Raw genomic sequence first — 25,807 nt, forward strand, 5'->3', positions numbered from 1 at the left:
CGGGGGCAACAATAGGCCTGGACAGAGGCCCGCAGGCAAAAAGAGGCCCGAGTAGAGGGGCTGTGCAGGCAAGAAGAGTCCCGAACAGAGTCCTGCAGGCAAGAATAGGCCCAAACGAAGAGCCCCGCTGGCAAGAAGAGACCCGAACAGAGTCCCGAAGGCCAGAAAGGCCCGAACGGAGAGTTCCCCAGGTGAGAATAGGCCCGAACGGAGAGTCCCGCAGGCCACAATAGGCCCGAATAGAGGAGCCCTTAGGCAAAAATAGGCCCGAATAGAGACCCGCTCACAAGAATAGGCCCGAACGGAGAGTCCCGCAGGCCAGAAAAGCCCAAACAGAGGGTCTCGAAGGCGAGAATGGGCCCGAACGAGGGTCCCGCAGACCACGAGAGGAGCGAACGGAGAGTCTCGCAGGCCAGAAAAGGCCCGAACAGAATCCCGCAGGGAAGTATAGGCCCGAATAGAGTCCCGCAGGGAAGGACAGGCCTGAATAGAGGAGCCCCGCACACACTATCAGGCCTGAATAGCGGAGCCCCGCACGCACGAACAGGCCCGAGTAGCAGAGCCCTGCAAGCACGAACAGACCCGAGTAGCGGAGCCCCGCATGCAAGAACAGGCCCAAGTAGTGGAACCCCGCATGCACCAACAGGCCCGAGTAGCAGAGCCCCGCACGCACAATCAGGCCTGAGTAGCGGAGCTCCGCATGCTAGAACAGGACCGAATATCGGAGCTCCGTAAGCACAAAAGGCTGGAATAGAGCAGCCCCGCACGCAACAGGAGACCCCAAAGGAGACTCCCAGAGGCTAGATTAGGTCCGAACGGAGAGTTTTGCAGGTCAGAATTGTCCCGAACGGAGAGACCCGCAGGCAAGAATAGGCCGGAACGGAGAGTCCCGCAGGCAAGAATAGGCCCGAACGGAGAGTTGCGCAGGCGAGAATAGGCCCAAAGGAAAGTCCCGCAGGCGAGAGAATATGCCCAAATTGAGAATACCGCAGGCCAGCATACGCCTGAACGGAGATTCCCGTAGGCAAGCACAGGCCCAAACAGAGTCCCGCAGGCCAGAACAGGCCCGAACGGGGAGTCCTGCAGGCCACAATAGGCCGGAACAGAGATTCCTGCAGGCAAGCATAGGCCCAAACAGAGTCCCGCAGGCCAGAATAGGCCCGAACGGAGTCCCGCAGGCCAGGGTATGCCCGAACGGAGATTCCCGGAGCAAGGATAGGCCCGAACAGAGTCCCGCAGGCAAGAAGAGGCCCGAGTAGAGCAGCCATGCAGGCAAGATGAGGCACGAACAGAGTCCCGCTGGCAAGAGTAGCCCTGAATGGAGAACCCACAGGCAAGAATAGGCTCAAACGGAGAGTCCCGCAGACAAGAATAGGCCCGAACAGAATCCCAGAGGCAAGAATTGAGGAGCCCCGTAGGCAAGAGTAGGCCCGACTAAAGGCCCGCTCCAGAGAATAGGCCCGAGCAGAGAGTCCCGTAGGCGAAAAAGGCCTGAACAGAGAGCCCCGCAGGCAGGCATGGGCCCGAACAGAGTCCCACAGGCCAGAATAGTCCCGAACAGAGATTCCCGGAGCAAGAATAGCCCCGAACAGAATTCCGCAGGCCAGCATACGCCTGAACGGAGATTGCCGAAGGGAAGCCTAGGCCCGAACGAAGAGTCCCGCAGGCCAGAATGGGCCCGAACGGAGATTGTCGGAGGCAAGAATAGGCCCCAATAGAGTCCCACAGGCAAAAATAGGCCCGAGTAGAGGAGCCGTGCAGGCCAGAAGAGGCCCGAACAGAGTCCCGCGGGCAAGGATACGCCCAAACGGAGAGTCCCGCAGGCAAGAATGGGCCCGAACGGAGAGACCCGCAGGCCAGCATACGCCTGAACGGAGATTCCCGCAGGCAAGCATAGGCCCAAACAGAGTCCTGCAGGCCAGAATAGGCCCGAACGGAGAGTTCTGCAGGCAAGCACAGGCCCGAACAGAGTCCCGCAAGCCAGGGTACGCCCGAACGGAGACTCCCGGAGCAAGAATAGGCCCGAAAAGAGTCCCGCAGGCCAGAATAGGCCCGAACGGAGAGTCCCGCAGGCCAGAGTAGGGCGGAACAGAGATTCCTGCAGGCAAGCATAGGCCCGAACAGAGTCCCGCAGGCCCGAACAGGCCAGAACGGAGATTCCCGGAGGCAAGAATAGGCCCGAGTAAAGTCCCGCTCCAGAGAATAGGCCCGAACGGAGAGTCCCGCAGGCCAACATAGGCCCGAACGGTCATTCCCGCAGGCAAGCATAGGCCCGAACAGAGTCCAGCAGGCCAGCATAGGCCCGAACGGAGATTCCCGGACCAAGAATAGACCCGAACGGTGTCCCGAAGGCAAAATGAGGCCCGAGTAGAGGAGCCGTGCAGGCAAGAAGACGACCGAACACTGTCCGGCAAGCAACAATAAGCCCGAATGCAGAATCCTGCAGGCAAGAACGGGCCTGAACAGAGTCCCACTGGCAAGAAGAAGCACAAATAGAAGAGGCCCCTAGGCAAGAATAGGCCCGAGTAGAGTCCCGCTCCCAAGATTAGGCCCGAACGGAGAGTCCCGCAGGCCAGAAACGACCGAACGGAGGGTCCCGCGGGCGAGAATAGGCCCGAAGAGATGTCCTGCAGGCGGGAATACGCCCAAACTGAGAATCCCACAGGTCAGCATAACCCTGAAAGGAGATTCCCGCAGGCAAGCATAGGCCCGAACAGAGTCCCACAAGCCAGAATAGGACCGAACGGAGTTTTCCGGGGGCAACAATAGGCCTGGACAGAGGCCCGCAGGCAAAAAGAGGCCCGAGTAGAGGGGCTGTGCAGGCAAGAAGAGTCCCGAACAGAGTCCTGCAGGCAAGAATAGGCCCAAACGAAGAGCCCCGCTGGCAAGAAGAGACCCGAACAGAGTCCCGAAGGCCAGAAAGGCCCGAACGGAGAGTTCCCCAGGTGAGAATAGGCCCGAACGGAGAGTCCCGCAGGCCACAATAGGCCCGAATAGAGGAGCCCTTAGGCAAAAATAGGCCCGAATAGAGACCCGCTCACAAGAATAGGCCCGAACGGAGAGTCCCGCAGGCCAGAAAAGCCCAAACAGAGGGTCTCGAAGGCGAGAATGGGCCCGAACGAGGGTCCCGCAGACCACGATAGGAGCGAACGGAGAGTCTCGCAGGCCAGAAAAGGCCCGAACAGAATCCCGCAGGGAAGTATAGGCCCGAATAGAGTCCCGCAGGGAAGGACAGGCCTGAATAGCGGAGCCCCGCACGCACGAACAGGCCCGAGTAGCAGAGCCCTGCAAGCACGAACAGACCCGAGTAGCGGAGCCCCGCATGCACGAACAGGCCCAAGTAGTGGAACCCCGCATGCACCAACAGGCCCGAGTAGCAGAGCCCCGCACGCACAATCAGGCCTGAGTAGCGGAGCTCCGCATGCTAGAACAGGACCGAATATCGGAGCTCCGTAAGCACAAAAGGCTGGAATAGAGCAGCCCCGCACGCAACAGGAGACCCCAAAGGAGACTCCCAGAGGCTAGATTAGGTCCGAACGGAGAGTTTTGCAGGTCAGAATTGTCCCGAACGGAGAGACCCGCAGGCAAGAATAGGCCGGAACGGAGAGTCCCGCAGGCAAGAATAGGCCCGAACGGAGAGTTGCGCAGGCGAGAATAGGCCCAAAGGAAAGTCCCGCAGGCGAGAGAATATGCCCAAATTGAGAATACCGCAGGCCAGCATACGCCTGAACGGAGATTCCCGTAGGCAAGCACAGGCCCAAACAGAGTCCCGCAGGCCAGAACAGGCCCGAACGGGGAGTCCTGCAGGCCACAATAGGCCGGAACAGAGATTCCTGCAGGCAAGCATAGGCCCAAACAGAGTCCCGCAGGCCAGAATAGGCCCGAACGGAGTCCCGCAGGCCAGGGTATGCCCGAACGGAGATTCCCGGAGCAAGGATAGGCCCGAACAGAGTCCCGCAGGCAAGAATAGGCCCGAGTAGAGCAGCCATGCAGGCAAGATGAGGCACGAACAGAGTCCCGCTGGCAAGAGTAGCCCTGAATGGAGAACCCACAGGCAAGAATAGGCTCAAACGGAGAGTCCCGCAGACAAGAATAGGCCCGAACAGAATCCCAGAGGCAAGAATTGAGGAGCCCCGTAGGCAAGAGTAGGCCCGACTAAAGGCCCGCTCCAGAGAATAGGCCCGAGCAGAGAGTCCCGTAGGCGAAAAAGGCCTGAACAGAGAGCCCCGCAGGCAGGCATGGGCCCGAACAGAGTCCCACAGGCCAGAATAGTCCCGAACAGAGATTCCCGGAGCAAGAATAGCCCCGAACAGAATTCCGCAGGCCAGCATACGCCTGAACGGAGATTGCCGAAGGGAAGCCTAGGCCCGAACGAAGAGTCCCGCAGGCCAGAATGGGCCCGAACGGAGATTGTCGGAGGCAAGAATAGGCCCCAATAGAGTCCCACAGGCAAAAATAGGCCCGAGTAGAGGAGCCGTGCAGGCAAGAAGAGGCCCGAACAGAGTCCCGCGGGCAAGGATACGCCCAAACGGAGAGTCCCGCAGGCAAGAATGGGCCCGAACGGAGAGACCCGCAGGCCAGCATACGCCTGAACGGAGATTCCCGCAGGCAAGCATAGGCCCAAACAGAGTCCTGCAGGCCAGAATAGGCCCGAACGGAGAGTCCTGCAGGCAAGCACAGGCCCGAACAGAGTCCCGCAAGCCAGGGTACGCCCGAACGGAGACTCCCGGAGCAAGAATAGGCCCGAAAAGAGTCCCGCAGGCCAGAATAGGCCCGAACGGAGAGTCCCGCAGGCCAGAGTAGGGCGGAACAGAGATTCCTGCAGGCAAGCATAGGCCCGAACAGAGTCCCGCAGGCCCGAACAGGCCAGAACGGAGATTCCCGGAGGCAAGAATAGGCCCGAGTAAAGTCCCGCTCCAGAGAATAGGCCCGAACGGAGAGTCCCGCAGGCCAACATAGGCCCGAACGGTCATTCCCGCAGGCAAGCATAGGCCCGAACAGAGTCCAGCAGGCCAGCATAGGCCCGAACGGAGATTCCCGGACCAAGAATAGACCCGAACGGTGTCCCGAAGGCAAAATGAGGCCCGAGTAGAGGAGCCGTGCAGGCAAGAAGACGACCGAACACTGTCCGGCAAGCAACAATAAGCCCGAATGCAGAATCCTGCAGGCAAGAACGGGCCTGAACAGAGTCCCACTGGCAAGAAGAAGCACAAATAGAAGAGGCCCCTAGGCAAGAATAGGCCCGAGTAGAGTCCCGCTCCCAAGATTAGGCCCGAACGGAGAGTCCCGCAGGCCAGAAACGACCGAACGGAGGGTCCCGCGGGCGAGAATAGGCCCGAAGAGATGTCCTGCAGGCGGGAATACGCCCAAACTGAGAATCCCACAGGTCAGCATAACCCTGAAAGGAGATTCCCGCAGGCAAGCATAGGCCCGAACAGAGTCCCACAAGCCAGAATAGGACCGAACGGAGTTTTCCGGGGGCAACAATAGGCCTGGACAGAGGCCCGCAGGCAAAAAGAGGCCCGAGTAGAGGGGCTGTGCAGGCAAGAAGAGTCCCGAACAGAGTCCTGCAGGCAAGAATAGGCCCAAACGAAGAGCCCCGCTGGCAAGAAGAGACCCGAACAGAGTCCCGAAGGCCAGAAAGGCCCGAACGGAGAGTTCCCCAGGTGAGAATAGGCCCGAACGGAGAGTCCCGCAGGCCACAATAGGCCCGAATAGAGGAGCCCTTAGGCAAAAATAGGCCCGAATAGAGACCCGCTCACAAGAATAGGCCCGAACGGAGAGTCCCGCAGGCCAGAAAAGCCCAAACAGAGGGTCTCGAAGGCGAGAATGGGCCCGAACGAGGGTCCCGCAGACCACGATAGGAGTGAACGGAGAGTCTCGCAGGCCAGAAAAGGCCCGAACAGAATCCCGCAGGGAAGTATAGGCCCGAATAGAGTCCCGCAGGGAAGGACAGGCCTGAATAGCGGAGCCCCGCACGCACGAACAGGCCCGAGTAGCAGAGCCCTGCAAGCACGAACAGACCCGAGTAGCGGAGCCCCGCATGCACGAACAGGCCCAAGTAGTGGAACCCCGCATGCACCAACAGGCCCGAGTAGCAGAGCCCCGCACGCACAATCAGGCCTGAGTAGCGGAGCTCCGCATGCTAGAACAGGACCGAATATCGGAGCTCCGTAAGCACAAAAGGCTGGAATAGAGCAGCCCCGCACGCAACAGGAGACCCCAAAGGAGACTCCCAGAGGCTAGATTAGGTCCGAACGGAGAGTTTTGCAGGTCAGAATTGTCCCGAACGGAGAGACCCGCAGGCAAGAATAGGCCGGAACGGAGAGTCCCGCAGGCAAGAATAGGCCCGAACGGAGAGTTGCGCAGGCGAGAATAGGCCCAAAGGAAAGTCCCGCAGGCGAGAGAATATGCCCAAATTGAGAATACCGCAGGCCAGCATACGCCTGAACGGAGATTCCCGTAGGCAAGCACAGGCCCAAACAGAGTCCCGCAGGCCAGAACAGGCCCGAACGGGGAGTCCTGCAGGCCACAATAGGCCGGAACAGAGATTCCTGCAGGCAAGCATAGGCCCAAACAGAGTCCCGCAGGCCAGAATAGGCCCGAACGGAGTCCCGCAGGCCAGGGTATGCCCGAACGGAGATTCCCGGAGCAAGGATAGGCCCGAACAGAGTCCCGCAGGCAAGAATAGGCCCGAGTAGAGCAGCCATGCAGGCAAGATGAGGCACGAACAGAGTCCCGCTGGCAAGAGTAGCCCTGAATGGAGAACCCACAGGCAAGAATAGGCTCAAACGGAGAGTCCCGCAGACAAGAATAGGCCCGAACAGAATCCCAGAGGCAAGAATTGAGGAGCCCCGTAGGCAAGAGTAGGCCCGACTAAAGGCCCGCTCCAGAGAATAGGCCCGAGCAGAGAGTCCCGTAGGCGAAAAAGGCCTGAACAGAGAGCCCCGCAGGCAGGCATGGGCCCGAACAGAGTCCCACAGGCCAGAATAGTCCCGAACAGAGATTCCCGGAGCAAGAATAGCCCCGAACAGAATTCCGCAGGCCAGCATACGCCTGAACGGAGATTGCCGAAGGGAAGCCTAGGCCCGAACGAAGAGTCCCGCAGGCCAGAATGGGCCCGAACGGAGATTGTCGGAGGCAAGAATAGGCCCCAATAGAGTCCCACAGGCAAAAATAGGCCCGAGTAGAGGAGCCGTGCAGGCCAGAAGAGGCCCGAACAGAGTCCCGCGGGCAAGGATACGCCCAAACGGAGAGTCCCGCAGGCAAGAATGGGCCCGAACGGAGAGACCCGCAGGCCACCATACGCCTGAACGGAGATTCCCGCAGGCAAGCATAGGCCCAAACAGAGTCCTGCAGGCCAGAATAGGCCCGAACGGAGAGTCCTGCAGGCAAGCACAGGCCCGAACAGAGTCCCGCAAGCCAGGGTACGCCCGAACGGAGACTCCCGGAGCAAGAATAGGCCCGAAAAGAGTCCCGCAGGCCAGAATAGGCCCGAACGGAGAGTCCCGCAGGCCAGAGTAGGGCGGAACAGAGATTCCTGCAGGCAAGCATAGGCCCGAACAGAGTCCCGCAGGCCCGAACAGGCCAGAACGGAGATTCCCGGAGGCAAGAATAGGCCCGAGTAAAGTCCCGCTCCAGAGAATAGGCCCGAACGGAGAGTCCCGCAGGCCAACATAGGCCCGAACGGTCATTCCCGCAGGCAAGCATAGGCCCGAACAGAGTCCAGCAGGCCAGCATAGGCCCGAACGGAGATTCCCGGACCAAGAATAGACCCGAACGGTGTCCCGAAGGCAAAATGAGGCCCGAGTAGAGGAGCCGTGCAGGCAAGAAGACGACCGAACACTGTCCGGCAAGCAACAATAAGCCCGAATGCAGAATCCTGCAGGCAAGAACGGGCCTGAACAGAGTCCCACTGGCAAGAAGAAGCACAAATAGAAGAGGCCCCTAGGCAAGAATAGGCCCGAGTAGAGTCCCGCTCCCAAGATTAGGCCCGAACGGAGAGTCCCGCAGGCCAGAAACGACCGAACGGAGGGTCCCGCGGGCGAGAATAGGCCCGAAGAGATGTCCTGCAGGCGGGAATACGCCCAAACTGAGAATCCCACAGGTCAGCATAACCCTGAAAGGAGATTCCCGCAGGCAAGCATAGGCCCGAACAGAGTCCCACAAGCCAGAATAGGACCGAACGGAGTTTTCCGGGGGCAACAATAGGCCTGGACAGAGGCCCGCAGGCAAAAAGAGGCCCGAGTAGAGGGGCTGTGCAGGCAAGAAGAGTCCCGAACAGAGTCCTGCAGGCAAGAATAGGCCCAAACGAAGAGCCCCGCTGGCAAGAAGAGACCCGAACAGAGTCCCGAAGGCCAGAAAGGCCCGAACGGAGAGTTCCCCAGGTGAGAATAGGCCCGAACGGAGAGTCCCGCAGGCCACAATAGGCCCGAATAGAGGAGCCCTTAGGCAAAAATAGGCCCGAATAGAGACCCGCTCACAAGAATAGGCCCGAACGGAGAGTCCCGCAGGCCAGAAAAGCCCAAACAGAGGGTCTCGAAGGCGAGAATGGGCCCGAACGAGGGTCCCGCAGACCACGAGAGGAGCGAACGGAGAGTCTCGCAGGCCAGAAAAGGCCCGAACAGAATCCCGCAGGGAAGTATAGGCCCGAATAGAGTCCCGCAGGGAAGGACAGGCCTGAATAGAGGAGCCCCGCACACACTATCAGGCCTGAATAGCGGAGCCCCGCACGCACGAACAGGCCCGAGTAGCAGAGCCCTGCAAGCACGAACAGACCCGAGTAGCGGAGCCCCGCATGCAAGAACAGGCCCAAGTAGTGGAACCCCGCATGCACCAACAGGCCCGAGTAGCAGAGCCCCGCACGCACAATCAGGCCTGAGTAGCGGAGCTCCGCATGCTAGAACAGGACCGAATATCGGAGCTCCGTAAGCACAAAAGGCTGGAATAGAGCAGCCCCGCACGCAACAGGAGACCCCAAAGGAGACTCCCAGAGGCTAGATTAGGTCCGAACGGAGAGTTTTGCAGGTCAGAATTGTCCCGAACGGAGAGACCCGCAGGCAAGAATAGGCCGGAACGGAGAGTCCCGCAGGCAAGAATAGGCCCGAACGGAGAGTTGCGCAGGCGAGAATAGGCCCAAAGGAAAGTCCCGCAGGCGAGAGAATATGCCCAAATTGAGAATACCGCAGGCCAGCATACGCCTGAACGGAGATTCCCGTAGGCAAGCACAGGCCCAAACAGAGTCCCGCAGGCCAGAACAGGCCCGAACGGGGAGTCCTGCAGGCCACAATAGGCCGGAACAGAGATTCCTGCAGGCAAGCATAGGCCCAAACAGAGTCCCGCAGGCCAGAATAGGCCCGAACGGAGTCCCGCAGGCCAGGGTATGCCCGAACGGAGATTCCCGGAGCAAGGATAGGCCCGAACAGAGTCCCGCAGGCAAGAAGAGGCCCGAGTAGAGCAGCCATGCAGGCAAGATGAGGCACGAACAGAGTCCCGCTGGCAAGAGTAGCCCTGAATGGAGAACCCACAGGCAAGAATAGGCTCAAACGGAGAGTCCCGCAGACAAGAATAGGCCCGAACAGAATCCCAGAGGCAAGAATTGAGGAGCCCCGTAGGCAAGAGTAGGCCCGACTAAAGGCCCGCTCCAGAGAATAGGCCCGAGCAGAGAGTCCCGTAGGCGAAAAAGGCCTGAACAGAGAGCCCCGCAGGCAGGCATGGGCCCGAACAGAGTCCCACAGGCCAGAATAGTCCCGAACAGAGATTCCCGGAGCAAGAATAGCCCCGAACAGAATTCCGCAGGCCAGCATACGCCTGAACGGAGATTGCCGAAGGGAAGCCTAGGCCCGAACGAAGAGTCCCGCAGGCCAGAATGGGCCCGAACGGAGATTGTCGGAGGCAAGAATAGGCCCCAATAGAGTCCCACAGGCAAAAATAGGCCCGAGTAGAGGAGCCGTGCAGGCAAGAAGAGGCCCGAACAGAGTCCCGCGGGCAAGGATACGCCCAAACGGAGAGTCCCGCAGGCAAGAATGGGCCCGAACGGAGAGACCCGCAGGCCAGCATACGCCTGAACGGAGATTCCCGCAGGCAAGCATAGGCCCAAACAGAGTCCTGCAGGCCAGAATAGGCCCGAACGGAGAGTCCTGCAGGCAAGCACAGGCCCGAACAGAGTCCCGCAAGCCAGGGTACGCCCGAACGGAGACTCCCGGAGCAAGAATAGGCCCGAAAAGAGTCCCGCAGGCCAGAATAGGCCCGAACGGAGAGTCCCGCAGGCCAGAGTAGGGCGGAACAGAGATTCCTGCAGGCAAGCATAGGCCCGAACAGAGTCCCGCAGGCCCGAACAGGCCAGAACGGAGATTCCCGGAGGCAAGAATAGGCCCGAGTAAAGTCCCGCTCCAGAGAATAGGCCCGAACGGAGAGTCCCGCAGGCCAACATAGGCCCGAACGGTCATTCCCGCAGGCAAGCATAGGCCCGAACAGAGTCCAGCAGGCCAGCATAGGCCCGAACGGAGATTCCCGGACCAAGAATAGACCCGAACGGTGTCCCGAAGGCAAAATGAGGCCCGAGTAGAGGAGCCGTGCAGGCAAGAAGACGACCGAACACTGTCCGGCAAGCAACAATAAGCCCGAATGCAGAATCCTGCAGGCAAGAACGGGCCTGAACAGAGTCCCACTGGCAAGAAGAAGCACAAATAGAAGAGGCCCCTAGGCAAGAATAGGCCCGAGTAGAGTCCCGCTCCCAAGATTAGGCCCGAACGGAGAGTCCCGCAGGCCAGAAACGACCGAACGGAGGGTCCCGCGGGCGAGAATAGGCCCGAAGAGATGTCCTGCAGGCGGGAATACGCCCAAACTGAGAATCCCACAGGTCAGCATAACCCTGAAAGGAGATTCCCGCAGGCAAGCATAGGCCCGAACAGAGTCCCACAAGCCAGAATAGGACCGAACGGAGTTTTCCGGGGGCAACAATAGGCCTGGACAGAGGCCCGCAGGCAAAAAGAGGCCCGAGTAGAGGGGCTGTGCAGGCAAGAAGAGTCCCGAACAGAGTCCTGCAGGCAAGAATAGGCCCAAACGAAGAGCCCCGCTGGCAAGAAGAGACCCGAACAGAGTCCCGAAGGCCAGAAAGGCCCGAACGGAGAGTTCCCCAGGTGAGAATAGGCCCGAACGGAGAGTCCCGCAGGCCACAATAGGCCCGAATAGAGGAGCCCTTAGGCAAAAATAGGCCCGAATAGAGACCCGCTCACAAGAATAGGCCCGAACGGAGAGTCCCGCAGGCCAGAAAAGCCCAAACAGAGGGTCTCGAAGGCGAGAATGGGCCCGAACGAGGGTCCCGCAGACCACGAGAGGAGCGAACGGAGAGTCTCGCAGGCCAGAAAAGGCCCGAACAGAATCCCGCAGGGAAGTATAGGCCCGAATAGAGTCCCGCAGGGAAGGACAGGCCTGAATAGAGGAGCCCCGCACACACTATCAGGCCTGAATAGCGGAGCCCCGCACGCACGAACAGGCCCGAGTAGCAGAGCCCTGCAAGCACGAACAGACCCGAGTAGCGGAGCCCCGCATGCAAGAACAGGCCCAAGTAGTGGAACCCCGCATGCACCAACAGGCCCGAGTAGCAGAGCCCCGCACGCACAATCAGGCCTGAGTAGCGGAGCTCCGCATGCTAGAACAGGACCGAATATCGGAGCTCCGTAAGCACAAAAGGCTGGAATAGAGCAGCCCCGCACGCAACAGGAGACCCCAAAGGAGACTCCCAGAGGCTAGATTAGGTCCGAACGGAGAGTTTTGCAGGTCAGAATTGTCCCGAACGGAGAGACCCGCAGGCAAGAATAGGCCGGAACGGAGAGTCCCGCAGGCAAGAATAGGCCCGAACGGAGAGTTGCGCAGGCGAGAATAGGCCCAAAGGAAAGTCCCGCAGGCGAGAGAATATGCCCAAATTGAGAATACCGCAGGCCAGCATACGCCTGAACGGAGATTCCCGTAGGCAAGCACAGGCCCAAACAGAGTCCCGCAGGCCAGAACAGGCCCGAACGGGGAGTCCTGCAGGCCACAATAGGCCGGAACAGAGATTCCTGCAGGCAAGCATAGGCCCAAACAGAGTCCCGCAGGCCAGAATAGGCCCGAACGGAGTCCCGCAGGCCAGAATAGGCCCGAACGGAGATTCCCGGAGCAAGGATAGGCCCGAACAGAGTCCCGCAGGCAAGAATAGGCCCGAGTAGAGCAGCCATGCAGGCAAGATGAGGCACGAACAGAGTCCCGCTGGCAAGAGTAGCCCTGAATGGAGAACCCACAGGCAAGAATAGGCTCAAACGGAGAGTCCCGCAGACAAGAATAGGCCCGAACAGAATCCCAGAGGCAAGAATTGAGGAGCCCCGTAGGCAAGAGTAGGCCCGACTAAAGGCCCGCTCCAGAGAATAGGCCCGAGCAGAGAGTCCCGTAGGCGAAAAAGGCCTGAACAGAGAGCCCCGCAGGCAGGCATGGGCCCGAACAGAGTCCCACAGGCCAGAATAGTCCCGAACAGAGATTCCCGGAGCAAGAATAGCCCCGAACAGAATTCCGCAGGCCAGCATACGCCTGAACGGAGATTGCCGAAGGGAAGCCTAGGCCCGAACGAAGAGTCCCGCAGGCCAGAATGGGCCCGAACGGAGATTGTCGGAGGCAAGAATAGGCCCCAATAGAGTCCCACAGGCAAAAATAGGCCCGAGTAGAGGAGCCGTGCAGGCCAGAAGAGGCCCGAACAGAGTCCCGCGGGCAAGGATACGCCCAAACGGAGAGTCCCGCAGGCAAGAATGGGCCCGAACGGAGAGACCCGCAGGCCAGCATACGCCTGAACGGAGATTCCCGCAGGCAAGCATAGGCCCAAACAGAGTCCTGCAGGCCAGAATAGGCCCGAACGGAGAGTCCTGCAGGCAAGCACAGGCCCGAACAGAGTCCCGCAAGCCAGGGTACGCCCGAACGGAGACTCCCGGAGCAAGAATAGGCCCGAAAAGAGTCCCGCAGGCCAGAATAGGCCCGAACGGAGAGTCCCGCAGGCCAGAGTAGGGCGGAACAGAGATTCCTGCAGGCAAGCATAGGCCCGAACAGAGTCCCGCAGGCCCGAACAGGCCAGAACGGAGATTCCCGGAGGCAAGAATAGGCCCGAGTAAAGTCCCGCTCCAGAGAATAGGCCCGAACGGAGAGTCCCGCAGGCCAACATAGGCCCGAACGGTCATTCCCGCAGGCAAGCATAGGCCCGAACAGAGTCCAGCAGGCCAGCATAGGCCCGAACGGAGATTCCCGGACCAAGAATAGACCCGAACGGTGTCCCGAAGGCAAAATGAGGCCCGAGTAGAGGAGCCGTGCAGGCAAGAAGACGACCGAACACTGTCCGGCAAGCAACAATAAGCCCGAATGCAGAATCCTGCAGGCAAGAACGGGCCTGAACAGAGTCCCACTGGCAAGAAGAAGCACAAATAGAAGAGGCCCCTAGGCAAGAATAGGCCCGAGTAGAGTCCCGCTCCCAAGATTAGGCCCGAACGGAGAGTCCCGCAGGCCAGAAACGACCGAACGGAGGGTCCCGCGGGCGAGAATAGGCCCGAAGAGATGTCCTGCAGGCGGGAATACGCCCAAACTGAGAATCCCACAGGTCAGCATAACCCTGAAAGGAGATTCCCGCAGGCAAGCATAGGCCCGAACAGAGTCCCACAAGCCAGAATAGGACCGAACGGAGTTTTCCGGGGGCAACAATAGGCCTGGACAGAGGCCCGCAGGCAAAAAGAGGCCCGAGTAGAGGGGCTGTGCAGGCAAGAAGAGTCCCGAACAGAGTCCTGCAGGCAAGAATAGGCCCAAACGAAGAGCCCCGCTGGCAAGAAGAGACCCGAACAGAGTCCCGAAGGCCAGAAAGGCCCGAACGGAGAGTTCCCCAGGTGAGAATAGGCCCGAACGGAGAGTCCCGCAGGCCACAATAGGCCCGAATAGAGGAGCCCTTAGGCAAAAATAGGCCCGAATAGAGACCCGCTCACAAGAATAGGCCCGAACGGAGAGTCCCGCAGGCCAGAAAAGCCCAAACAGAGGGTCTCGAAGGCGAGAATGGGCCCGAACGAGGGTCCCGCAGACCACGAGAGGAGCGAACGGAGAGTCTCGCAGGCCAGAAAAGGCCCGAACAGAATCCCGCAGGGAAGTATAGGCCCGAATAGAGTCCCGCAGGGAAGGACAGGCCTGAATAGAGGAGCCCCGCACACACTATCAGGCCTGAATAGCGGAGCCCCGCACGCACGAACAGGCCCGAGTAGCAGAGCCCTGCAAGCACGAACAGACCCGAGTAGCGGAGCCCCGCATGCAAGAACAGGCCCAAGTAGTGGAACCCCGCATGCACCAACAGGCCCGAGTAGCAGAGCCCCGCACGCACAATCAGGCCTGAGTAGCGGAGCTCCGCATGCTAGAACAGGACCGAATATCGGAGCTCCGTAAGCACAAAAGGCTGGAATAGAGCAGCCCCGCACGCAACAGGAGACCCCAAAGGAGACTCCCAGAGGCTAGATTAGGTCCGAACGGAGAGTTTTGCAGGTCAGAATTGTCCCGAACGGAGAGACCCGCAGGCAAGAATAGGCCGGAACGGAGAGTCCCGCAGGCAAGAATAGGCCCGAACGGAGAGTTGCGCAGGCGAGAATAGGCCCAAAGGAAAGTCCCGCAGGCGAGAGAATATGCCCAAATTGAGAATACCGCAGGCCAGCATACGCCTGAACGGAGATTCCCGTAGGCAAGCACAGGCCCAAACAGAGTCCCGCAGGCCAGAACAGGCCCGAACGGGGAGTCCTGCAGGCCACAATAGGCCGGAACAGAGATTCCTGCAGGCAAGCATAGGCCCAAACAGAGTCCCGCAGGCCAGAATAGGCCCGAACGGAGTCCCGCAGGCCAGGGTATGCCCGAACGGAGATTCCCGGAGCAAGGATAGGCCCGAACAGAGTCCCGCAGGCAAGAATAGGCCCGAGTAGAGCAGCCATGCAGGCAAGATGAGGCACGAACAGAGTCCCGCTGGCAAGAGTAGCCCTGAATGGAGAACCCACAGGCAAGAATAGGCTCAAACGGAGAGTCCCGCAGACAAGAATAGGCCCGAACAGAATCCCAGAGGCAAGAATTGAGGAGCCCCGTAGGCAAGAGTAGGCCCGACTAAAGGCCCGCTCCAGAGAATAGGCCCGAGCAGAGAGTCCCGTAGGCGAAAAAGGCCTGAACAGAGAGCCCCGCAGGCAGGCATGGGCCCGAACAGAGTCCCACAGGCCAGAATAGTCCCGAACAGAGATTCCCGGAGCAAGAATAGCCCCGAACAGAATTCCGCAGGCCAGCATACGCCTGAACGGAGATTGCCGAAGGGAAGCCTAGGCCCGAACGAAGAGTCCCGCAGGCCAGAATGGGCCCGAACGGAGATTGTCGGAGGCAAGAATAGGCCCCAATAGAGTCCCACAGGCAAAAATAGGCCCGAGTAGAGGAGCCGTGCAGGCAAGAAGAGGCCCGAACAGAGTCCCGCGGGCAAGGATACGCCCAAACGGAGAGTCCCGCAGGCAAGAATGGGCCCGAACGGAGAGACCCGCAGGCCAGCATACGCCTGAACGGAGATTCCCGCAGGCAAGCATAGGCCCAAACAGAGTCCTGCAGGCCAGAATAGGCCCGAACGGAGAGTCCTGCAGGCAAGCACAGGCCCGAACAGAGTCCCGCAAGCCAGGGTACGCCCGAACGGAGACTCCCGGAGCAAGAATAGGCCCGAAAAGAGTCCCGCAGGCCAGAATAGGCCCGAACGGAGAGTCCCGCAGGCCAGAGTAGGGCGGAACAGAGATTCCTGCAGGCAAGCATAGGCCCGAACAGAGTCCCGCAGGCCCGAACAGGCCAGAACGGAGATTCCCGGAGGCAAGAATAGGCCCGAGTAAAGTCCCGCTCCAGAGAATAGGCCCGAACGGAGAGTCCCGCAGGCCAACATAGGCCCGAACGGTCATTCCCGCAGGCAAGCATAGGCCCGAACAGAGTCCAGCAGGCCAGCATAGGCCCGAACGGAGATTCCCGGACCAAGAATAGACCCGAACGGTGTCCCGAAGGCAAAATGAGGCCCGAGTAGAGGAGCCGTGCAGGCAAGAAGACGACCGAACACTGTCCGGCAAGCAACAATAAGCCCGAATGCAGAATCCTGCAGGCAAGAACGGGCCTGAACAGAGTCCCACTGGCAAGAAGAAGCACAAATAGAAGAGGCCCCTAGGCAAGAATAGGCCCGAGTAGAGTCCCGCTCCCAAGATTAGGCCCGAACGGAGAGTCCCGCAGGCCAGAAACGACCGAACGGAGGGTCCCGCGGGCGAGAATAGGCCCGAAGAGATGTCCTGCAGGCGGGAATACGCCCAAACTGAGAATCCCACAGGTCAGCATAACCCTGAAAGGAGATTCCCGCAGGCAAGCATAGGCCCGAACAGAGTCCCACAAGCCAGAATAGGACCGAACGGAGTTTTCCGGGGGCAACAATAGGCCTGGACAGAGGCCCGCAGGCAAAAAGAGGCCCGAGTAGAGGGGCTGTGCAGGCAAGAAGAGTCCCGAACAGAGTCCTGCAGGCAAGAATAGGCCCAAACGAAGAGCCCCGCTGGCAAGAAGAGACCCGAACAGAGTCCCGAAGGCCAGAAAGGCCCGAACGGAGAGTTCCCCAGGTGAGAATAGGCCCGAACGGAGAGTCCCGCAGGCCACAATAGGCCCGAATAGAGGAGCCCTTAGGCAAAAATAGGCCCGAATAGAGACCCGCTCACAAGAATAGGCCCGAACGGAGAGTCCCGCAGGCCAGAAAAGCCCAAACAGAGGGTCTCGAAGGCGAGAATGGGCCCGAACGAGGGTCCCGCAGACCACGAGAGGAGCGAACGGAGAGTCTCGCAGGCCAGAAAAGGCCCGAACAGAATCCCGCAGGGAAGTATAGGCCCGAATAGAGTCCCGCAGGGAAGGACAGGCCTGAATAGAGGAGCCCCGCACACACTATCAGGCCTGAATAGCGGAGCCCCGCACGCACGAACAGGCCCGAGTAGCAGAGCCCTGCAAGCACGAACAGACCCGAGTAGCGGAGCCCCGCATGCAAGAACAGGCCCAAGTAGTAGAACCCCGCATGCACCAACAGGCCCGAGTAGCAGAGCCCCGCACGCACAATCAGGCCTGAGTAGCGGAGCTCCGCATGCTAGAACAGGACCGAATATCGGAGCTCCGTAAGCACAAAAGGCTGGAATAGAGCAGCCCCGCACGCAACAGGAGACCCCAAAGGAGACTCCCAGAGGCTAGATTAGGTCCGAACGGAGAGTTTTGCAGGTCAGAATTGTCCCGAACGGAGAGACCCGCAGGCAAGAATAGGCCGGAACGGAGAGTCCCGCAGGCAAGAATAGGCCCGAACGGAGAGTTGCGCAGGCGAGAATAGGCCCCAAGGAAAGTCCCGCAGGCGAGAGAATATGCCCAAATTGAGAATACCGCAGGCCAGCATACGCCTGAACGGAGATTCCCGTAGGCAAGCACAGGCCCAAACAGAGTCCCGCAGGCCAGAACAGGCCCGAACGGGGAGTCCTGCAGGCCACAATAGGCCGGAACAGAGATTCCTGCAGGCAAGCATAGGCCCAAACAGAGTCCCGCAGGCCAGAATAGGCCCGAACGGAGTCCCGCAGGCCAGAATAGGCCCGAACGGAGATTCCCGGAGCAAGGATAGGCCCGAACAGAGTCCCGCAGGCAAGAATAGGCCCGAGTAGAGCAGCCATGCAGGCAAGATGAGGCACGAACAGAGTCCCGCTGGCAAGAGTAGCCCTGAATGGAGAACCCACAGGCAAGAATAGGCTCAAACGGAGAGTCCCGCAGACAAGAATAGGCCCGAACAGAATCCCAGAGGCAAGAATTGAGGAGCCCCGTAGGCAAGAGTAGGCCCGACTAAAGGCCCGCTCCAGAGAATAGGCCCGAGCAGAGAGTCCCGTAGGCGAAAAAGGCCTGAACAGAGAGCCCCGCAGGCAGGCATGGGCCCGAACAGAGTCCCACAGGCCAGAATAGTCCCGAACAGAGATTCCCGGAGCAAGAATAGCCCCGAACAGAATTCCGCAGGCCAGCATACGCCTGAACGGAGATTGCCGAAGGGAAGCCTAGGCCCGAACGAAGAGTCCCGCAGGCCAGAATGGGCCCGAACGGAGATTGTCGGAGGCAAGAATAGGCCCCAATAGAGTCCCACAGGCAAAAATAGGCCCGAGTAGAGGAGCCGTGCAGGCCAGAAGAGGCCCGAACAGAGTCCCGCGGGCAAGGATACGCCCAAACGGAGAGTCCCGCAGGCAAGAATGGGCCCGAACGGAGAGACCCGCAGGCCAGCATACGCCTGAACGGAGATTCCCGCAGGCAAGCATAGGCCCAAACAGAGTCCTGCAGGCCAGAATAGGCCCGAACGGAGAGTCCTGCAGGCAAGCACAGGCCCGAACAGAGTCCCGCAAGCCAGGGTACGCCCGAACGGAGACTCCCGGAGCAAGAATAGGCCCGAAAAGAGTCCCGCAGGCCAGAATAGGCCCGAACGGAGAGTCCCGCAGGCCAGAGTAGGGCGGAACAGAGATTCCTGCAGGCAAGCATAGGCCCGAACAGAGTCCCGCAGGCCCGAACAGGCCAGAACGGAGATTCCCGGAGGCAAGAATAGGCCCGAGTAAAGTCCCGCTCCAGAGAATAGGCCCGAACGGAGAGTCCCGCAGGCCAACATAGGCCCGAACGGTCATTCCCGCAGGCAAGCATAGGCCCGAACAGAGTCCAGCAGGCCAGCATAGGCCCGAACGGAGATTCCCGGACCAAGAATAGACCCGAACGGTGTCCCGAAGGCAAAATGAGGCCCGAGTAGAGGAGCCGTGCAGGCAAGAAGACGACCGAACACTGTCCGGCAAGCAACAATAAGCCCGAATGCAGAATCCTGCAGGCAAGAACGGGCCTGAACAGAGTCCCACTGGCAAGAAGAAGCACAAATAGAAGAGGCCCCTAGGCAAGAATAGGCCCGAGTAGAGTCCCGCTCCCAAGATTAGGCCCGAACGGAGAGTCCCGCAGGCCAGAAACGACCGAACGGAGGGTCCCGCGGGCGAGAATAGGCCCGAAGAGATGTCCTGCAGGCGGGAATACGCCCAAACTGAGAATCCCACAGGTCAGCATAACCCTGAAAGGAGATTCCCGCAGGCAAGCATAGGCCCGAACAGAGTCCCACAAGCCAGAATAGGACCGAACGGAGTTTTCCGGGGGCAACAATAGGCCTGGACAGAGGCCCGCAGGCAAAAAGAGGCCCGAGTAGAGGGGCTGTGCAGGCAAGAAGAGTCCCGAACAGAGTCCTGCAGGCAAGAATAGGCCCAAACGAAGAGCCCCGCTGGCAAGAAGAGACCCGAACAGAGTCCCGAAGGCCAGAAAGGCCCGAACGGAGAGTTCCCCAGGTGAGAATAGGCCCGAACGGAGAGTCCCGCAGGCCACAATAGGCCCGAATAGAGGAGCCCTTAGGCAAAAATAGGCCCGAATAGAGACCCGCTCACAAGAATAGGCCCGAACGGAGAGTCCCGCAGGCCAGAAAAGCCCAAACAGAGGGTCTCGAAGGCGAGAATGGGCCCGAACGAGGGTCCCGCAGACCACGAGAGGAGCGAACGGAGAGTCTCGCAGGCCAGAAAAGGCCCGAACAGAATCCCGCAGGGAAGTATAGGCCCGAATAGAGTCCCGCAGGGAAGGACAGGCCTGAATAGAGGAGCCCCGCACACACTATCAGGCCTGAATAGCGGAGCCCCGCACGCACGAACAGGCCCGAGTAGCAGAGCCCTGCAAGCACGAACAGACCCGAGTAGCGGAGCCCCGCATGCAAGAACAGGCCCAAGTAGTGGAACCCCGCATGCACCAACAGGCCCGAGTAGCAGAGCCCCGCACGCACAATCAGGCCTGAGTAGCGGAGCTCCGCATGCTAGAACAGGACCGAATATCGGAGCTCCGTAAGCACAAAAGGCTGGAATAGAGCAGCCCCGCACGCAACAGGAGACCCCAAAGGAGACTCCCAGAGGCTAGATTAGGTCCGAACGGAGAGTTTTGCAGGTCAGAATTGTCCCGAACGGAGAGACCCGCAGGCAAGAATAGGCCGGAACGGAGAGTCCCGCAGGCAAGAATAGGCCCGAACGGAGAGTTGCGCAGGCGAGAATAGGCCCAAAGGAAAGTCCCGCAGGCGAGAGAATATGCCCAAATTGAGAATACCGCAGGCCAGCATACGCCTGAACGGAGATTCCCGTAGGCAAGCACAGGCCCAAACAGAGTCCCGCAGGCCAGAACAGGCCCGAACGGGGAGTCCTGCAGGCCACAATAGGCCGGAACAGAGATTCCTGCAGGCAAGCATAGGCCCAAACAGAGTCCCGCAGGCCAGAATAGGCCCGAACGGAGTCCCGCAGGCCAGGGTATGCCCGAACGGAGATTCCCGGAGCAAGGATAGGCCCGAACAGAGTCCCGCAGGCAAGAAGAGGCCCGAGTAGAGCAGCCATGCAGGCAAGATGAGGCACGAACAGAGTCCCGCTGGCAAGAGTAGCCCTGAATGGAGAACCCACAGGCAAGAATAGGCTCAAACGGAGAGTCCCGCAGACAAGAATAGGCCCGAACAGAATCCCAGAGGCAAGAATTGAGGAGCCCCGTAGGCAAGAGTAGGCCCGACTAAAGGCCCGCTCCAGAGAATAGGCCCGAGCAGAGAGTCCCGTAGGCGAAAAAGGCCTGAACAGAGAGCCCCGCAGGCAGGCATGGGCCCGAACAGAGTCCCACAGGCCAGAATAGTCCCGAACAGAGATTCCCGGAGCAAGAATAGCCCCGAACAGAATTCCGCAGGCCAGCATACGCCTGAACGGAGATTGCCGAAGGGAAGCCTAGGCCCGAACGAAGAGTCCCGCAGGCCAGAATGGGCCCGAACGGAGATTGTCGGAGGCAAGAATAGGCCCCAATAGAGTCCCACAGGCAAAAATAGGCCCGAGTAGAGGAGCCGTGCAGGCCAGAAGAGGCCCGAACAGAGTCCCGCGGGCAAGGATACGCCCAAACGGAGAGTCCCGCAGGCAAGAATGGGCCCGAACGGAGAGACCCGCAGGCCAGCATACGCCTGAACGGAGATTCCCGCAGGCAAGCATAGGCCCAAACAGAGTCCTGCAGGCCAGAATAGGCCCGAACGGAGAGTTCTGCAGGCAAGCACAGGCCCGAACAGAGTCCCGCAAGCCAGGGTACGCCCGAACGGAGACTCCCGGAGCAAGAATAGGCCCGAAAAGAGTCCCGCAGGCCAGAATAGGCCCGAACGGAGAGTCCCGCAGGCCAGAGTAGGGCGGAACAGAGATTCCTGCAGGCAAGCATAGGCCCGAACAGAGTCCCGCAGGCCCGAACAGGCCAGAACGGAGATTCCCGGAGGCAAGAATAGGCCCGAGTAAAGTCCCGCTCCAGAGAATAGGCCCGAACGGAGAGTCCCGCAGGCCAACATAGGCCCGAACGGTCATTCCCGCAGGCAAGCATAGGCCCGAACAGAGTCCAGCAGGCCAGCATAGGCCCGAACGGAGATTCCCGGACCAAGAATAGACCCGAACGGTGTCCCGAAGGCAAAATGAGGCCCGAGTAGAGGAGCCGTGCAGGCAAGAAGACGACCGAACACTGTCCGGCAAGCAACAATAAGCCCGAATGCAGAATCCTGCAGGCAAGAACGGGCCTGAACAGAGTCCCACTGGCAAGAAGAAGCACAAATAGAAGAGGCCCCTAGGCAAGAATAGGCCCGAGTAGAGTCCCGCTCCCAAGATTAGGCCCGAACGGAGAGTCCCGCAGGCCAGAAACGACCGAACGGAGGGTCCCGCGGGCGAGAATAGGCCCGAAGAGATGTCCTGCAGGCGGGAATACGCCCAAACTGAGAATCCCACAGGTCAGCATAACCCTGAAAGGAGATTCCCGCAGGCAAGCATAGGCCCGAACAGAGTCCCACAAGCCAGAATAGGACCGAACGGAGTTTTCCGGGGGCAACAATAGGCCTGGACAGAGGCCCGCAGGCAAAAAGAGGCCCGAGTAGAGGGGCTGTGCAGGCAAGAAGAGTCCCGAACAGAGTCCTGCAGGCAAGAATAGGCCCAAACGAAGAGCCCCGCTGGCAAGAAGAGACCCGAACAGAGTCCCGAAGGCCAGAAAGGCCCGAACGGAGAGTTCCCCAGGTGAGAATAGGCCCGAACGGAGAGTCCCGCAGGCCACAATAGGCCCGAATAGAGGAGCCCTTAGGCAAAAATAGGCCCGAATAGAGACCCGCTCACAAGAATAGGCCCGAACGGAGAGTCCCGCAGGCCAGAAAAGCCCAAACAGAGGGTCTCGAAGGCGAGAATGGGCCCGAACGAGGGTCCCGCAGACCACGATAGGAGCGAACGGAGAGTCTCGCAGGCCAGAAAAGGCCCGAACAGAATCCCGCAGGGAAGTATAGGCCCGAATAGAGTCCCGCAGGGAAGGACAGGCCTGAATAGCGGAGCCCCGCACGCACGAACAGGCCCGAGTAGCAGAGCCCTGCAAGCACGAACAGACCCGAGTAGCGGAGCCCCGCATGCACGAACAGGCCCAAGTAGTGGAACCCCGCATGCACCAACAGGCCCGAGTAGCAGAGCCCCGCACGCACAATCAGGCCTGAGTAGCGGAGCTCCGCATGCTAGAACAGGACCGAATATCGGAGCTCCGTAAGCACAAAAGGCTGGAATAGAGCAGCCCCGCACGCAACAGGAGACCCCAAAGGAGACTCCCAGAGGCTAGATTAGGTCCGAACGGAGAGTTTTGCAGGTCAGAATTGTCCCGAACGGAGAGACCCGCAGGCAAGAATAGGCCGGAACGGAGAGTCCCGCAGGCAAGAATAGGCCCGAACGGAGAGTTGCGCAGGCGAGAATAGGCCCAAAGGAAAGTCCCGCAGGCGAGAGAATATGCCCAAATTGAGAATACCGCAGGCCAGCATACGCCTGAACGGAGATTCCCGTAGGCAAGCACAGGCCCAAACAGAGTCCCGCAGGCCAGAACAGGCCCGAACGGGGAGTCCTGCAGGCCACAATAGGCCGGAACAGAGATTCCTGCAGGCAAGCATAGGCCCAAACAGAGTCCCGCAGGCCAGAATAGGCCCGAACGGAGTCCCGCAGGCCAGGGTATGCCCGAACGGAGATTCCCGGAGCAAGGATAGGCCCGAACAGAGTCCCGCAGGCAAGAATAGGCCCGAGTAGAGCAGCCATGCAGGCAAGATGAGGCACGAACAGAGTCCCGCTGGCAAGAGTAGCCCTGAATGGAGAACCCACAGGCAAGAATAGGCTCAAACGGAGAGTCCCGCAGACAAGAATAGGCCCGAACAGAATCCCAGAGGCAAGAATTGAGGAGCCCCGTAGGCAAGAGTAGGCCCGACTAAAGGCCCGCTCCAGAGAATAGGCCCGAGCAGAGAGTCCCGTAGGCGAAAAAGGCCTGAACAGAGAGCCCCGCAGGCAGGCATGGGCCCGAACAGAGTCCCACAGGCCAGAATAGTCCCGAACAGAGATTCCCGGAGCAAGAATAGCCCCGAACAGAATTCCGCAGGCCAGCATACGCCTGAACGGAGATTGCCGAAGGGAAGCCTAGGCCCGAACGAAGAGTCCCGCAGGCCAGAATGGGCCCGAACGGAGATTGTCGGAGGCAAGAATAGGCCCCAATAGAGTCCCACAGGCAAAAATAGGCCCGAGTAGAGGAGCCGTGCAGGCAAGAAGAGGCCCGAACAGAGTCCCGCGGGCAAGGATACGCCCAAACGGAGAGTCCCGCAGGCAAGAATGGGCCCGAACGGAGAGACCCGCAGGCCAGCATACGCCTGAACGGAGATTCCCGCAGGCAAGCATAGGCCCAAACAGAGTCCTGCAGGCCAGAATAGGCCCGAACGGAGAGTCCTGCAGGCAAGCACAGGCCCGAACAGAGTCCCGCAAGCCAGGGTACGCCCGAACGGAGACTCCCGGAGCAAGAATAGGCCCGAAAAGAGTCCCGCAGGCCAGAATAGGCCCGAACGGAGAGTCCCGCAGGCCAGAGTAGGGCGGAACAGAGATTCCTGCAGGCAAGCATAGGCCCGAACAGAGTCCCGCAGGCCCGAACAGGCCAGAACGGAGATTCCCGGAGGCAAGAATAGGCCCGAGTAAAGTCCCGCTCCAGAGAATAGGCCCGAACGGAGAGTCCCGCAGGCCAACATAGGCCCGAACGGTCATTCCCGCAGGCAAGCATAGGCCCGAACAGAGTCCAGCAGGCCAGCATAGGCCCGAACGGAGATTCCCGGACCAAGAATAGACCCGAACGGTGTCCCGAAGGCAAAATGAGGCCCGAGTAGAGGAGCCGTGCAGGCAAGAAGACGACCGAACACTGTCCGGCAAGCAACAATAAGCCCGAATGCAGAATCCTGCAGGCAAGAACGGGCCTGAACAGAGTCCCACTGGCAAGAAGAAGCACAAATAGAAGAGGCCCCTAGGCAAGAATAGGCCCGAGTAGAGTCCCGCTCCCAAGATTAGGCCCGAACGGAGAGTCCCGCAGGCCAGAAACGACCGAACGGAGGGTCCCGCGGGCGAGAATAGGCCCGAAGAGATGTCCTGCAGGCGGGAATACGCCCAAACTGAGAATCCCACAGGTCAGCATAACCCTGAAAGGAGATTCCCGCAGGCAAGCATAGGCCCGAACAGAGTCCCACAAGCCAGAATAGGACCGAACGGAGTTTTCCGGGGGCAACAATAGGCCTGGACAGAGGCCCGCAGGCAAAAAGAGGCCCGAGTAGAGGGGCTGTGCAGGCAAGAAGAGTCCCGAACAGAGTCCTGCAGGCAAGAATAGGCCCAAACGAAGAGCCCCGCTGGCAAGAAGAGACCCGAACAGAGTCCCGAAGGCCAGAAAGGCCCGAACGGAGAGTTCCCCAGGTGAGAATAGGCCCGAACGGAGAGTCCCGCAGGCCACAATAGGCCCGAATAGAGGAGCCCTTAGGCAAAAATAGGCCCGAATAGAGACCCGCTCACAAGAATAGGCCCGAACGGAGAGTCCCGCAGGCCAGAAAAGCCCAAACAGAGGGTCTCGAAGGCGAGAATGGGCCCGAACGAGGGTCCCGCAGACCACGATAGGAGTGAACGGAGAGTCTCGCAGGCCAGAAAAGGCCCGAACAGAATCCCGCAGGGAAGTATAGGCCCGAATAGAGTCCCGCAGGGAAGGACAGGCCTGAATAGCGGAGCCCCGCACGCACGAACAGGCCCGAGTAGCAGAGCCCTGCAAGCACGAACAGACCCGAGTAGCGGAGCCCCGCATGCACGAACAGGCCCAAGTAGTGGAACCCCGCATGCACCAACAGGCCCGAGTAGCAGAGCCCCGCACGCACAATCAGGCCTGAGTAGCGGAGCTCCGCATGCTAGAACAGGACCGAATATCGGAGCTCCGTAAGCACAAAAGGCTGGAATAGAGCAGCCCCGCACGCAACAGGAGACCCCAAAGGAGACTCCCAGAGGCTAGATTAGGTCCGAACGGAGAGTTTTGCAGGTCAGAATTGTCCCGAACGGAGAGACCCGCAGGCAAGAATAGGCCGGAACGGAGAGTCCCGCAGGCAAGAATAGGCCCGAACGGAGAGTTGCGCAGGCGAGAATAGGCCCAAAGGAAAGTCCCGCAGGCGAGAGAATATGCCCAAATTGAGAATACCGCAGGCCAGCATACGCCTGAACGGAGATTCCCGTAGGCAAGCACAGGCCCAAACAGAGTCCCGCAGGCCAGAACAGGCCCGAACGGGGAGTCCTGCAGGCCACAATAGGCCGGAACAGAGATTCCTGCAGGCAAGCATAGGCCCAAACAGAGTCCCGCAGGCCAG

This window comes from Elephas maximus, chromosome 16, assembly GCF_024166365.1.
Source record: "Elephas maximus indicus isolate mEleMax1 chromosome 16, mEleMax1 primary haplotype, whole genome shotgun sequence".
Classification (NCBI taxonomy): Eukaryota; Metazoa; Chordata; class Mammalia; order Proboscidea; family Elephantidae; genus Elephas; species Elephas maximus.